Source organism: Salminus brasiliensis, chromosome 1, assembly GCF_030463535.1.
Source record: "Salminus brasiliensis chromosome 1, fSalBra1.hap2, whole genome shotgun sequence".
NCBI classification, from domain to species: domain Eukaryota; kingdom Metazoa; phylum Chordata; class Actinopteri; order Characiformes; family Bryconidae; genus Salminus; species Salminus brasiliensis.
This window is the reverse complement of record NC_132878.1, coordinates 58,330,312-58,343,889: the sequence shown is the minus strand read 5'-3', so window position 1 is coordinate 58,343,889 and position 13,578 is coordinate 58,330,312. Positions and strand designations below refer to the sequence as shown.

The 13,578-nt window shown below is 40.8% G+C and overlaps 2 protein-coding genes across 3 annotated transcripts in view; one reads left to right on the top strand and one right to left on the bottom strand.

The window, feature by feature from the left end:
* The window catches only part of LOC140559725 (1-phosphatidylinositol 4,5-bisphosphate phosphodiesterase beta-4-like), an 80,264-nt gene extending 72,967 nt beyond the window's left edge, over window positions 1-7,297 (bottom strand). For both annotated transcript variants that reach the window (XM_072683326.1, XM_072683334.1), the window contains exons 1-2: window positions 6,756-7,297; window positions 4,590-4,634 (exon numbers count right to left, since the gene is read on the bottom strand). The gene's annotated coding sequence lies outside the window, so the exon portion shown is untranslated. The remainder of the gene's footprint in view (window positions 1-4,589; window positions 4,635-6,755) is intronic.
* Window positions 7,298-8,721: 1,424 nt separating this feature from the next.
* The window catches only part of gpcpd1 (glycerophosphocholine phosphodiesterase 1), a 252,304-nt gene continuing 247,447 nt past the window's right edge, over window positions 8,722-13,578 (top strand). Inside the window, exon 1 of the mRNA XM_072683274.1 lies at window positions 8,722-8,726. The gene's annotated coding sequence lies outside the window, so the exon portion shown is untranslated. The remainder of the gene's footprint in view (window positions 8,727-13,578) is intronic.

Genomic DNA, 13,578 nt, shown 5'->3' with positions numbered 1-13,578 from the left:
GAAGGTTCCTCAAAGCACCTTAAAAGGTTTCTCCATAGATTTAAATTGAACCTCTAAAAGTTCCTTAATGATCTTATACTTTTAAAAATAAACTCATGTTCTCACTATGTTCAAAAATTCCCACTGTTGAATGCTTATCCAGCTCAAACTGGACTAAAATCAACACTGTTTACTCCAATTAAAAAAAGTTCCTAAATGGTTATTGGCTTGGCTGTGTAGTTTTACAAAAAAAGAACTTTACAGCATGCAGGTTATTACACACATTATCATTTAAAAATCAACTTAATGTTTCTTTTGGGAACCAAACACAAGTTTTCAACAATGGCTTTGCTCCAAAGAACCCTTTATGGCCCCATTTTTTGTGTGTAAATTAAACACTGGGAATGGCTTATTTTGAATGCGATATAATCGTTCACACACAACAGTTACTGATTTTTTTGGTAAATCCCAGTGTCAAAACATAGACTAGTTAAAAATAATAATGAAAAAATAAATTGCTCATTGGAACTTCCCTTAAACAGTTGTCAGTTAAAACAAGTATCTTGTTTCATAATAGCCATAATGTCAGCTATGAGTGTTAACCAAAATGTTGAGCTTCCCTTGAAAAAATGCATCACAAAATTAACTTATGAAGGGCTTGGTAATCAGATAATGAATTGAATTAGGTGGACTACAGCATAGAAAACACTTGGCATTATGGCCCTGCAGGACCAGTGGATAACCCCAGATATACAGTTGTGATCAGACGTTTACATACACTTACCAACAATTTCAACAATTTCTTTATACTGCTCTTTTTCTTTTTTTTAATCACAAGTTTAAATTTCCTGAAGGTTTTCTAAAATCAACACAGGGCCAACAACAGCCATCAACAAGCTTCTCACACAATTCAAATAAAGTTTGTTGGTTTCTTGGCACCTTTCTTGGTTTCTTGCGCTTTTTGAGCACAGTCCACTTATTTTTTGATAGGGTTGAATTCAGGAATTTGGAAAGGCCATTCCACAATAATGTTTGGGGTCATTGTCCTGTTGGAACAGCCAACTGTGTCCATGTTTCAGCTGTCTTCATTATTCCATTCACTTTGTGCAATGTATCAGTTCTAAAACAGTGCTGCAACATACTGCTACCCCCATGCACCATACTGCATTACCAAGCAGCTTTTGGGGGTTGAATGCCTCACTTTTACTTCTCTAAACCTCTGTGTTAAGATGTTCATTTTTAACAGGGGATACTTTCTTGAACAGCAGCCTCTCAATCCATCCCAATGTCAAACCGGCTTGACTGCAGACAGCGGCACTGGTGTTCCAACAAATTCCAGTTCAATGGCAGGATTGTACCTCGTAGTTCCTGGGCTGTTCCTATCTGGGTTATTACTTATTTTCAGCTGAGGGTGACAGTTGGGGTCTTCTTTCAGACCTTGAAAAAGTAAATAGCTTGAACTGATAATCTTGGAATCTTCATTTCTTCTGAAATGGCTCCAAGAGACAATAATGACTTTACAATCATCCCGCTCAGATCTCTGCTGAGCTCCTTGTTGGTCAATCCAATGAGTGCTGTCAAACAAACCCTTCTATGTGGACACAGAGAAACTACCAGTTGGAGTCACTTATGATCACTAACAGGAGGTTAAGAGGACATCTTTGGAGTAATATTCTAAGGGGCTATGTATATTGTAGGTAAATTTATGACCTGTATGTATCATTTTGACCCTGTATTGATTTCTGAAAACACTCCAAAATATTAGTTGTCTATTATATGTTGTAAAGTACAGAAAATTTCTGAAAATCCAATATTGCCATGAGTGTACACAAACTCTGACCACAACTAACTTTCATGTATTAGGTCTGCAGGCTGTGTTTGGATTCACTACCTTGAATAATGACAACCTAGAGTCACGTGTAGTCACAGTTTGCTTTTTTTTTTCCCTCAACAATATACCTTCTGTTTACCCCACTTTGCGTCAGAACAATCGCAACATCATCAACACTGTAAGATCTCACCAAAAGAATTAGTCTCCAACAGGATGGGTAATAATAGACACCGGAGTGAGGATGCTCAGAGTCACGTTATGTGTTATGGAACAGAGGTCGACAGTTTAATTGGAAGTGCAAATTACGTTCACATGTAGCACTCCCACCAGTGGTTTGAAGCACGGGTGGAGTGAATGTGAACGGGGAACGTGTTTCCAGTGGGGGGATGGAATTAGAAAGTGCGGATAATAGCTTTTGGTTTGCACTGTTCCTAAGTATTTTTAGACTCACATATGCAGTCCAGGAACGGGACTCATTTAGCAGATTTCTAGGTGCTCAGCTAGAGACGCCTCGTGGACGGCACGTGATGATGTGATGGAGAGGATATTCCAGGTCATTGTTATACAAGACAATGTGCTCTCAAGTAAGTTATCTGATTGGATTGTGGAAAAGAATCAACAAATGAATAAATGAATGAATTTAATGCTTGTTAAGCAGTTAAACGTACATACAAATTATCCTGGGAGTCCAAATTATCAATAGAAACCATCATATGTCTTCACTTGTGGTACCTACATACTCGCAGTTGAGAATGTTACAGAAGCTTTAGGGACACAGGTGCAAAGATACAGTAACACTGAGCATCTCTCCTTCCATAACTGTGAGTAACTAACTAATAAAATACCTTTAAATAAAGCGATGAAATCATTATACAGCGAACAGTGTCACATGCTGTATTCCTAAAACATTTATTTAAGTAATTACTGTGCTGGTAGTCTTAAGGGGTTGCTGTGGTGTCCCGAGAGGGGAAAAGAAGTGCAGAGCGAAACTTTAAGTGGTCCACAATCTGCTGCAAACGCCAGCTTGGGGAGTTTCTATAGTAACTACAAATGGTGAGTAAAAACATCCACTACGGCTGGCCATAATGTAATACATTTGGCGCACAGAAGAGTAACAGAAGTGGCCTTCAACTTAGCCTTGCGCAACTGTAAATCCCAGGCAGTAAAACATGAGCCGATTTGTCTTAGAGGCTAACAAGGCCTCGTACAACACGAAAACTCATACATCACAGTCAGCATCGCTGCAGCAGACAAATTTTACAGCAGCATTTTTACGAAATCGAGATTGCCCGCAGATGACGCAGACCTCACTATTGGTATGCAACACCAAGCCTACAACAGCCATTAGAACAGGGGGCTTCTGTTGCGGCCTACGGAGAGATACAGCAGAGCAAGAGACATCTGTACACAATCTACTGCCAGCTTTTTAGTGCCACGGTCTTAACCAAATCCCAAAAAGGCTATAAATAAAACCAACAATGAGCTGCTGAAAAAGTAGTAAAACAGATGAGAGAAAAAAAAAAGTGTTGGACAGATTAAAAGCTGTGTCACCTTGCGTAACACTGTGGATTAAATCCCTCACGCTGCTTTGACAACCACCTATGCGTGCTCTATTTTTAGTCAGTCCATATGCAACAGTGGCAGCAATCCACACCCCTCTGGATCACAAAGTCCTCAGCTTTCAGGGGCGTATAGGTGCAGGTGCTGGATCTATAATTGCTCAGTTGTACTTACTGATGTGGACGGAGGGCTGTGTACTGTGTGATACTGGTAGACATCTATGTTTTAACCTGACATCGCGAAAAACACTGCAAATAGGTTCAACTGATAAACAACATAATATGTTCACATGATGATCACAATTTCACCCTAATAAGCGTTGCTTCATAGTAAGACACATTACGAGGGGAACCAATCCACTGGAAAAGGCAATTAGGCTTGGAAATGGTTGAAGGAAAACCAGACAGAGGAAGTTCAGCAACAAGACGGATGGAACCAATTAGGGAAGTAGCGTGGGCTGATGGTGATATACAGTATTTTTCACACACACACACACACAGACACACATCTGTTGATGCTCATACTGACACAAACATTTAAAAACCATGGAAATTACGACTATTTGCATTACAGAGAAAAGTAAGGAATAAGGTGCTGATGAATATAAATGCAGCAAAATGAGTAATATGCAGATATTTCATCGCAGTAGTCCAGCATTACCTAAACGTTCTGCTCTTCTGGAGGCTGGATTTCTCTCTAATGCTGTTTTTTAAAGTGAATATCTGCTGATACAGATACCGATTCTGATATTACCACACATCCCTAGATACAATAAAAGAAATCTAAGAGTCTATAAAAGAAACATCGTCCATATGGTCGCCAGGAGTGGGAATCAACTTGCCAACACCCGATAATAACAACAATAAGCCTTGCTTTGCATACGTTGATCAGCACACAAGATAAGCACAGGAACCTGTTGCACTTGATCTTGCCCTATAAAAGCTGAAAGTGCATGGAAATTGCTTTAAAAATGCATTCTCCTGCTCTCTCTCATCTGCTCTCTTTAGTCTAAGAAAGTCATCCATGACTGGCATACGGCCTGAAGGCGGGCTAAAACACTCCCTGACTGATTGGCCATGACTTAAATCACCTCAGTGCACCACCTTTCCACTTTTAGTCATTTCAGAATCATTTCTGTCTTTCAAAAGATAACAAAAATACACAAATATGTTACAGCAATGGCTTCGAGAAAAAAAAATGAAGCAGCTCACACACTCACCAGTGCTGCATTGAGTGTTTCAGTAGGAGCGCAGCATCTCTTCTCCTGTGAACAACAACAACAACAAAAAGATAATGAAGACAACAAGAATTCATTTGAAAGTTGAACATATCATCCTTTAGTCCATCACTTTCAGACTTTACAGTCAAGGTCAACAAGCATTAAATCACAATATCCTTAATGGCGGCAAAGGGGGGCTGTCTCTCTCAAACAATTACAGCCAGAAGCACTATGATTCGCTGTGTTTTCATCTGTCTTTTGGAAAAATATCCTCTTCCTTGTAGTGTCCAGGGTACTGACTCAGCTACTCATTTTTTTGTGTTAGTGGAAATTTCAGTCTAAAGGCAACCCTAATTTATCTATCTATCTATCTATATATCTTATATATTACTAACTTTCTATCTATCTATCTATAGGTTTTCTGTCACATAAACTCATATGACCAAAATAGATAACTTTTAATGGAAGTCAATGTAAAAAATATTCAAGTAAACCATTTCTATTAATCCATTCATCATGAATGTATATGACAATGTAAAGGACAATTGTCGGAATCGAATAAATAATAAAAATATTTATTATTAATGTATAATTCAAAGCTATGATAATAAACAGTAAGGCTTAATATGGTTAAGTGACATCATTGTTATTATTATTGTTATTATTATTATTGATAGTATTATTGTGATCATTTACATTACAAAATGTTTGATTTTTCTCAATATTGTGGACAAAGAGATTCCACATTTAGCACTAGTTCACATGGCATCAGTGCAGTGTAGTGTGTGGTACTGAATAAAATATTCACCTCACTTGTTTTTTTATAGTATTTTTTAAATGTGGTGCTTCTATATCTCCAGAAAAAAGGTAGATACTCCAAGTGAACAAGAGTATTCAAGTATCCTGATATCCTACCCTTCCTATCAGCACAGTCCGTGTTTACTCACCTACAAATACATGCTCAGTGATCACTGCTACCTGTAGGGCTACAGTACAGACACACACACACACAGCAGGACGAGGAGAGCAAACGAGCAGAACACTAAGAGTGTGGTTAACAGAAGAAAGTGCTAGCTATCATTTGTGTAGTGTGTAACTTCAGCTCATTTGGCTCTACGTGCTCGCTGTACGTGCCTGTACGTCCTGATCCTGCGTATTGCTGTGCATCTAAAAAAAAAAGGATGATCCCTGCAAAATGTCTCTGCACCTTCTTTTCTCAACAAACAGGTGGCTCTGTACAGTTCCAATAAAATACGCTCATACACTTCCCTGCCAGCATGTGCGAGCAAATGCAGTTACACTGCTACACAGAGTCGAGCACAGGCTTCTCCGCCGCTGCATGCAGACTGTAGCACGGGCTACACGCTCGCTGCCTGCGTTTCACGCTCTGTTTGTTAGGCTACCTATGGGGAGCTCCAGCATCACTGCTAGTTCAGCTGCCCAGCCATGCAGCGACCACCCGGACCAAACACCGGCAGTGTGAGGCCACAAATAACAGAGCCAGCGGATACACTGGCATCTTTTTTTTTTTCCACATAAGGATTATACAGCTAGCTAGCTACGTTTAGATACAGATATATAGATATATAGATGTTAGCTAACGTCCACACACATTGCACATTTGCATTGTCTACCTGGAGCTGAAACTGCTTAATAGTAGCCTAGTAAACATTTACAAACAATAATAATAATAATAATAATACAATAAACAAGCCCAACCTCGTGCTGCAACAGTCTTTAATGAACGATGTACTGCCTCACTGTAATCTTTAGATTTGCATTGTTTTCTGCACGAGGGGGTGGGCTTGCCATTGCCTTATTTATTTATTTATTTCCTTATTTTTGCTAGCTAGGACTCTGCTCACTGGCCCTGTGATGAGTGCTAGCGAGTTAGCCTAGAGGCTAGCGGCCAGTGCATTCTCTCCAGTAATGACAGGAGCGGGAGGAAAACACGGTGCTGTGAAAGCTGCTCAAAACCAGAAAGGAAACGTGCACGCGCGCGGCTAGCGCCTTCCATCTCGCCGCTGTGTGTGTGTGTGTGTGTGTGTGTGTGTGTGTGTGTGTGAGGGAGAGAGAGAGATACTGTGTGCCCGGCTAACTAACACACCACAGCTGCTGCTAGCCATCCCCACCGCTGCAAAACAAGTAAAGCGCTTAGAGCCTGACCTCTGCTGTTGATGAGGATGATGGTGGTGCTGCTGGTGGAGTTCCCTCGCCGCTTTGTCCGCTTCCAAGTCGCTGTCCGCCCCGCGTGCGTGTGTCTCGCGCGCTGCCGATTCTCTCTCCTCTCTCCCCTCTCTCTCTCTCTCTCTCTGTCTTCGGACCTCCCGAGTAAAACGCGACACACACCCCTCCTCCTCTTCTCCTCCTCTCCTCTCCCTCCTTCTCCTCCTCCAAAACTGCAGGGCGTCCGAGCCGAGTCGCTACAGTCACGCGCAGCAGCGACACATCACCGTCGTGTTTTTATTATGTTTTGTAGCTCCGGTTGGGCAGAGTGTGTGTGTGTGTGTGTGGTGTGGGGGGGTGGAGGGTGATGCCGGGATTTTCCTTCTGTCCCTCTAGCTTGTTTTCCAGCTGCTACTGCTGCCCCCTCTCCTCTCCTCTCCTCTCCTCTTCTCTCTAGCGCGCCTCGCCCTCCAGTGGTGCGCACGCGGAAAGGCCCGGGGCCGGCGCGCGTGAATGTTTGTGTGTGTGTGTGTGTGTGTGTGTGTGTGCCGCAGCCGCGCACTGAGTGGCTGGCAGGGGGGGCAGTGAGTCATCCAGAAGTCCCCAACCACCTCCAGGAGCTGCTGGAGCTGAATGATCCAGGAGGTGTGTGTGTGTGTGTGTGTTGCTGCGCGGGAAAGGAGAGGGTGTGTGTGTGTGTGTGTGTGGGAGTAGAGTGGTGTTAGGCCCTGTAAGTCCACTGTAATCTATGCAAAGTCTGACCTATACTGCGCTTCCAGCAGCTCTTAAAGTCACACTGCTGTGTCTGGTCATTCTCCTAACTTAAACACGCCTCCTTTACTGCTTTTGGTCAAAGCACAACAAAACAGAGCCTCCTAGCCTCCAAAATAGACAGGCAAAGTGGACTGTCTAATGCAAAAGTTTGGACACCTCCGGTCAGGTTACATTTGGTAGATTTTTCAGAGTGATAAACACAAATCTGTCAATAGCTGCACATTTCAATACACATAACATATTGGAAGATATTAAACATAGCATGTATATGCACAAAAGTCATGACACATTTAGATGTATTTTTTATTGTTTAAATTGTTATATTTAGCAAATAAACAGTAATTGTGTATTGAAATGTGCAGCAAATTTGCATAGTTTGTATTTATTTCCAGATCAAGACATGTCATTTGACCAGGGCTGGATGGGTGTCCAAACTTCATAAACAGAAGTTCAAGGGGGTGTAATGTTTGGCACACAGAGATTAATAGGTGTTTGTGATTACTCAGGGGTGTTTAACCTGCTTTTTTAACATGCTTTTTAAACCAGAGTTATAACCAGCTATTATAAAGCTGTGAAACAAGAATACTATAGTAATAGACAATAGCCAACCCTTAGGCTTATCAAAAAATCAACATTTTTGCAATATAATTAAGAAGAAGGAGAGAACAGGTGAGCTCCATAGGAAGTCTCCAAGGAAGACTTCTACAGCTGAATTTTCACCAATGACAGAAAATCTTCATTCAAGTGTCCACAGATCATAAACACTCTTCAGGAGGGAAGTGTGGATTTGTCAGTGACACCCGTCTGCAGAGGACTTACAGAAAAGGCTGAATTACAGGGTCTACAATGGAAGATGCAAATCACATCTAAAACTGGATGCCTAGGTTACAGTTTGCTAAAAACAGACTGCAGAGTTCTAAAAAAAAGTACTGCAGTCCAAGAGCAAGCTGTGGAGTACACAAAGACCTGCTCAAAATCTAAAGCATTTGACATCATCTATAAAACATGGTGGTGGGTGTGTTGTGGCCTGGGCCTGTATGGCTGCCACAGGCACTGGTTCTACAGCAAAACAATGACCCCAAACAGGCAAAGAAGTTGCTAAAGGCTAAATCAGTCGTCTGTTCTCAGTGCCGTCGAGCATGCCCTTCATTCACTAAAGGAAAGACTTAAGGGAGGTTCTGAAACATGCAGAAGATGCAGTGCAAGTCTGGCAGAGTATCACCACAGCAGATACTCAACACCTGGTGGTCTTTATGAGTTGCAGACCTTGCAGTCGTTGCATGCACTCAAGGCTACTCAACATGATGACTACTAAAGTACTGAACAGGACCAATTTTACTGTACATATCATGGCTATATCCCATGATACCCTTCATTAAAATAAAAATAAATGTGCACTTTATAATCACATGGGGATTGTTTGAGCAAAATGTAAAACAGTGGAGTGCAGAGGCAAATACAAAAATATAAGCCTTCGTCCCCAACATTACAGAGGGTGTGTGTGTGTGTGTGAAATGCATGTAGTGTATGTGCCTGAGCATGTAGATTTGACCTGAACTGCATTATCTTTCCTAACCTACGCCAATGATACATTTATGTTCTGTCTTGGATGCATGCTGTCTTGAGTGAGAGACCGTAGCCAACACAGCAGATGTGATTACAACGTGGTGGGCGTAAAAAGTGCCAATATGTAATTAGTTGTAGGCAAACTGAGAAATCTAACAAATGAAAACAAACACAAATAAAACAGTCCTGTGCCTCGCTACTGTGATAATCAGGGCAGTGAAATCTTTAGCCTACACTAGCAGAGACTAAATATAGACCTGTCGCAGCTTTCACAGTTTAAAATGTGCCTTCTAATTAATGGCCTTTTAGAACCTTGCTGGGATGTCTTTTGCTGGCTATTACCCAGCAATATGGAGAATGAGACCACTTGTAGATCTGGTCTTTGCAAATATTAACATAACCCTTTTCCCTTCATCAACCCCCTAAAGACAGGACTCATTAAAGGACAGTTATCTGACACCTCCTCTGGTTTCTGAACTGATGGAATGGAAAGCATACAGTGGCGAGCCAAAGTTTGGGCACCCTTGGTCAAAAGTTATTCTTGTGAATAGTTTCTAGTGAATAGTTAAGTTAAAATGTACATTTTATGGTAAATAACTCATTTTTGAAGTAGTTTCCTTTTTTAAAAAGTAATTAAACATGCAGATAATAATACTAACAATTTACTGTGCATACTAACAATTCATGTTTTTACTTCGTAATTTTAGAGTACATTTTATTAGTTCTCATTAAGGTTTCTGCAGACAAATACTATTATTTTACAGATTTCACCTAAATTATTACGATTGAACACAAAAAATACAACTTTCCCATTGGCCCCTGGCACCGCCTATTTACATACAGGGCCTGTTCTCCAGTCACTGACACTCACCAATGTGCCGTGGTTTCCCCAGGGTTACCTTCGCTTAGGTGTCCTTATATGTTCTATGTAATGGTTGACGGCCTCATTTTCTTTGTTGCTGAGTGTGACTCTGTGCTGGCTGTGTTCACTCTCATGCTACCACAGAATTATTCTGTTAGTGTTTGACAGTTACACTCGCTGCAGAATGTTTAGCACTGTCACTTTGTAAATGTAAAATAGTGGTATTTCTCTATTTCTCTGCAGAAACCTTAATGTATTGGTATTTACAGTATTTACAGAACCTTTAGTGATGTCACTTTATTGAGGGTGTTAGGTTGTAATAATTCATTACAAATCTGTCAAATAAAGATATTTCTCTGCATTTGTCCACTGAAAAGTCATTGCTGCCAGTCATTTGATTGTATTTTATTATTTCGTAGCTATAAAAGAATGAAATACAAAAAAAAATGTACATAAAAAAGTGTTTCTTCTTTAACCTCATATTTTTAGCCACCAGGGGTGCCCAAACATTTTTATGCCAGTGTTTTAGAAAGGAGCCTCGCTAATTGCTCCACCATCCTACCGTGTGATGGTGACAGAGAATCGGCTTGGGCTGTGAGCAGGCTGTGTCAGGGTTAGCTGACTTCTTGCTTGCTGGAATGCGATGGGAGGCTTTTGCTGAGCTCAGACGCGGTCAGAGGACATGCAAAGCTGCTGCTCATTTGCATCTTTTCGCAACTTCTGCAAGGATACCTGTATGACCACAGTCTAACATTCATGTGCAGAGACAAGCACACACACACACACACAAACACACGCACAGATACACAGATACATGCACAGACACACACAAGACAAAGGATTAAAGACCAAAAATTAACACAAAAAAGCTTCATCAAATATTTGATCCTGGCACATTCCCTTGCTTTAAAGACGGGGATTCTCTCTTCATATTGATGTTCTGCTTAAAGGGATGTGCACTTACAGTTTGCCCTGTTTTTCATTTATTTATTTGTTCTCAATTATTTATATATATGTATAAAAGCGCATGGTTACTGCATTGGAAACCACTAAATGTATGCACATCTATGACTGCCTCACCAGAATTTACCCTACATTACCCGCTGAACAAACTGTTGTGCTGTTAATGGACTGTTAAACTTTTTTCACAGTCCATGGAGTGAAGTGACAATAAGACCTCCTAACTACTACAGCTCGAGTGATCAGCTTCACTAAAGGGTACTAACTAATAGAGTAAAGTGCTCCTCCACTACTATCCAGTGCTTGGCTCTGATCCGAAGCATTTCCACAGTGATTCACTGTGAAACTGCAACATTAAAAGTAAGGAAATTTAGACATCCCACTCAGCAAAAACTCATTTCTGCATGGTAGCATCAAGGTTGCTGTGTGACAACAAGCATTTCTATTAGTCCGTTCAACATTTTGACACAATGTAAAGAGCAACTGCCAGATTCAGATTATGTCAAAAGTGGAAATTACAGTTTTAGAATATATATGTTAATTTATTTTTGTGGATGTTGTGGTTAAGGTGTATCCTAATGGAAAGAGAGTGGTCGCCAGTCTCTCTTTTTCTCAATGCAGCCAATTACATGTTTCTAATTGCTGGGCCAAAGTTCCTGACCTTAAATTTACACACACACACACACACACACACACACACACACACACACACACACACACACACACTTCATGTTCTACAGCTTCCTCGGTTATTTTAATATGGGCTTTACCTGTGCTCATCGTTCTGCACAGATTAGGTTCTCAGCAAGTTGCATCATGACCAGACACTTTTGGTAGCCGTCAACAAACTTTTATGTATCTATCTATCTATATATATACTCTCTGTCACACAAAAACCTTGTATCTCCAAAATTACAACATTACAGACCAAAGAGAGTGGTCGGCAGTCTCTCTTTTTCTCTCTCTCACATTTTCCAGGACATTGTCTAAATTGTATGCAATTTGCTGGCATCAGGGAGTTGCTATTAATATGCGGAGGAGACTCCTGGAAGTTCCAGGAGAGGTGGGGGATCTCTGAAATTGGTTGCTTAAATGTCTGACCAGCAGTTACTTGTGGTTACTTTTAAACTCAGGTTGTGTCTCAAGTTGCATATACCCCTATGCAGCGAATTATTGAGTTATTTAATTTTGACTTCTACACCCAAACAGTGACTATATTTCCAGCAAGGAACTATGAACACACTTATTGTGGAGTGTTTTTTAGACATGTTTGACATGTTGGACTGTTTGGGAGCAGGGGCTTGAAGCTTCAGAAATGTGTACTATCATAGAGACACTAATGACAATTAGCATTGTTGTTGTGGTGGTAATTTGGTAAGGTGAAGAGTTCTCTAGTTTGTGCCATTCAATTCTGCTTAATGGCAACTAGAGCCAGAGTATTTACCTGAGCCTCACCACAAGCTCTCTATTTAAATAATTCCAGTCAGGGGTTCAATTTGACAAATTTTACAATTGGCCCCAGCAGTGACTTGCAGTACACACATACCCAGAAACGTACAGCAAAAGCTAAACTTTGGTGACAGTGTATTATACCGTGTATTGTGTGTGTGTGTGTGAGTGTGTGTGTGTTCTAAACAGTATAAAAGATAAATAGTCAATAACAGCACCATCCTGCAGGAAGGCTAATGCCTTGCTGTCACCATGGCAACATTTTTACGGAATGACGTCTTAGACAATGGCAACATGTAAACGAGCATTCAGGTCACATGAAAATACTGAGAGACTCATATACCACATCATATACGTCTTACAAAAATCATATATTTGCGTCCTAAAGCCATGGACAGAGCCACATTCAACCACTTTTAACTGTAACACACTGTCTGAAGGAAACATCCCTTATCACTTCCACATGAACATATGCCTAAAGTGCTGTAGACTGAATGGGTGGTGATATGTACATTTGTTTATAGTTGTGACACCCCAACCATGAGTTAAACACAGGTTATTTTTCAGGTATTGTGTGGATTCAGGACTGAACAGAACTTTTTATTAATCCCTTAAGCCCTTAAAGGCCCCTTAAAGGCCCACCGGTGGGCCAAAGGTTTTATTATACACTATTACTAAAGAAAAGCCCCACAGGTTTGCATCAGTCCTTGTCCACTGTTAAAAGTACAAGGTCCTTAAGTTGGAGGTTCTTCAGTTTGTAACTGTGGAGGAACTTAAGCACCTTATGCACCTTAACCAGCATCTTAAGAAGTTCCTCCACAGTTTCAAGCTGAAGAAACAAAATACATATACGTCTCAGTGTGGAATAAGTCTTGGAATGTTAAGTGGTTTTAAACTATTTACTACATAAATGTATTACAATATTTCTAAAGGGCGTTTCTAAAAAATAACAGTAACATGGTCTCTTTAAGCCCTTTTTAACCACACTATGACACCCTGCACAGCACCGCAGTGTCTTCGCAGTCATTTTCCAAGAAATCATAGGTCATCATGATGGAAACTGGATTAACCATATGTTGTGTCCTGCAGAAAGCATCCTGATTATTCGTACATGAAAACAAACAGGGGCAAGTGTTGCCACGGAGATAACAGGAATTAGGCTATAGAACCCCCCCCCCCTCCATGCTTGTGGATGGGCACATGTGGTTCTAG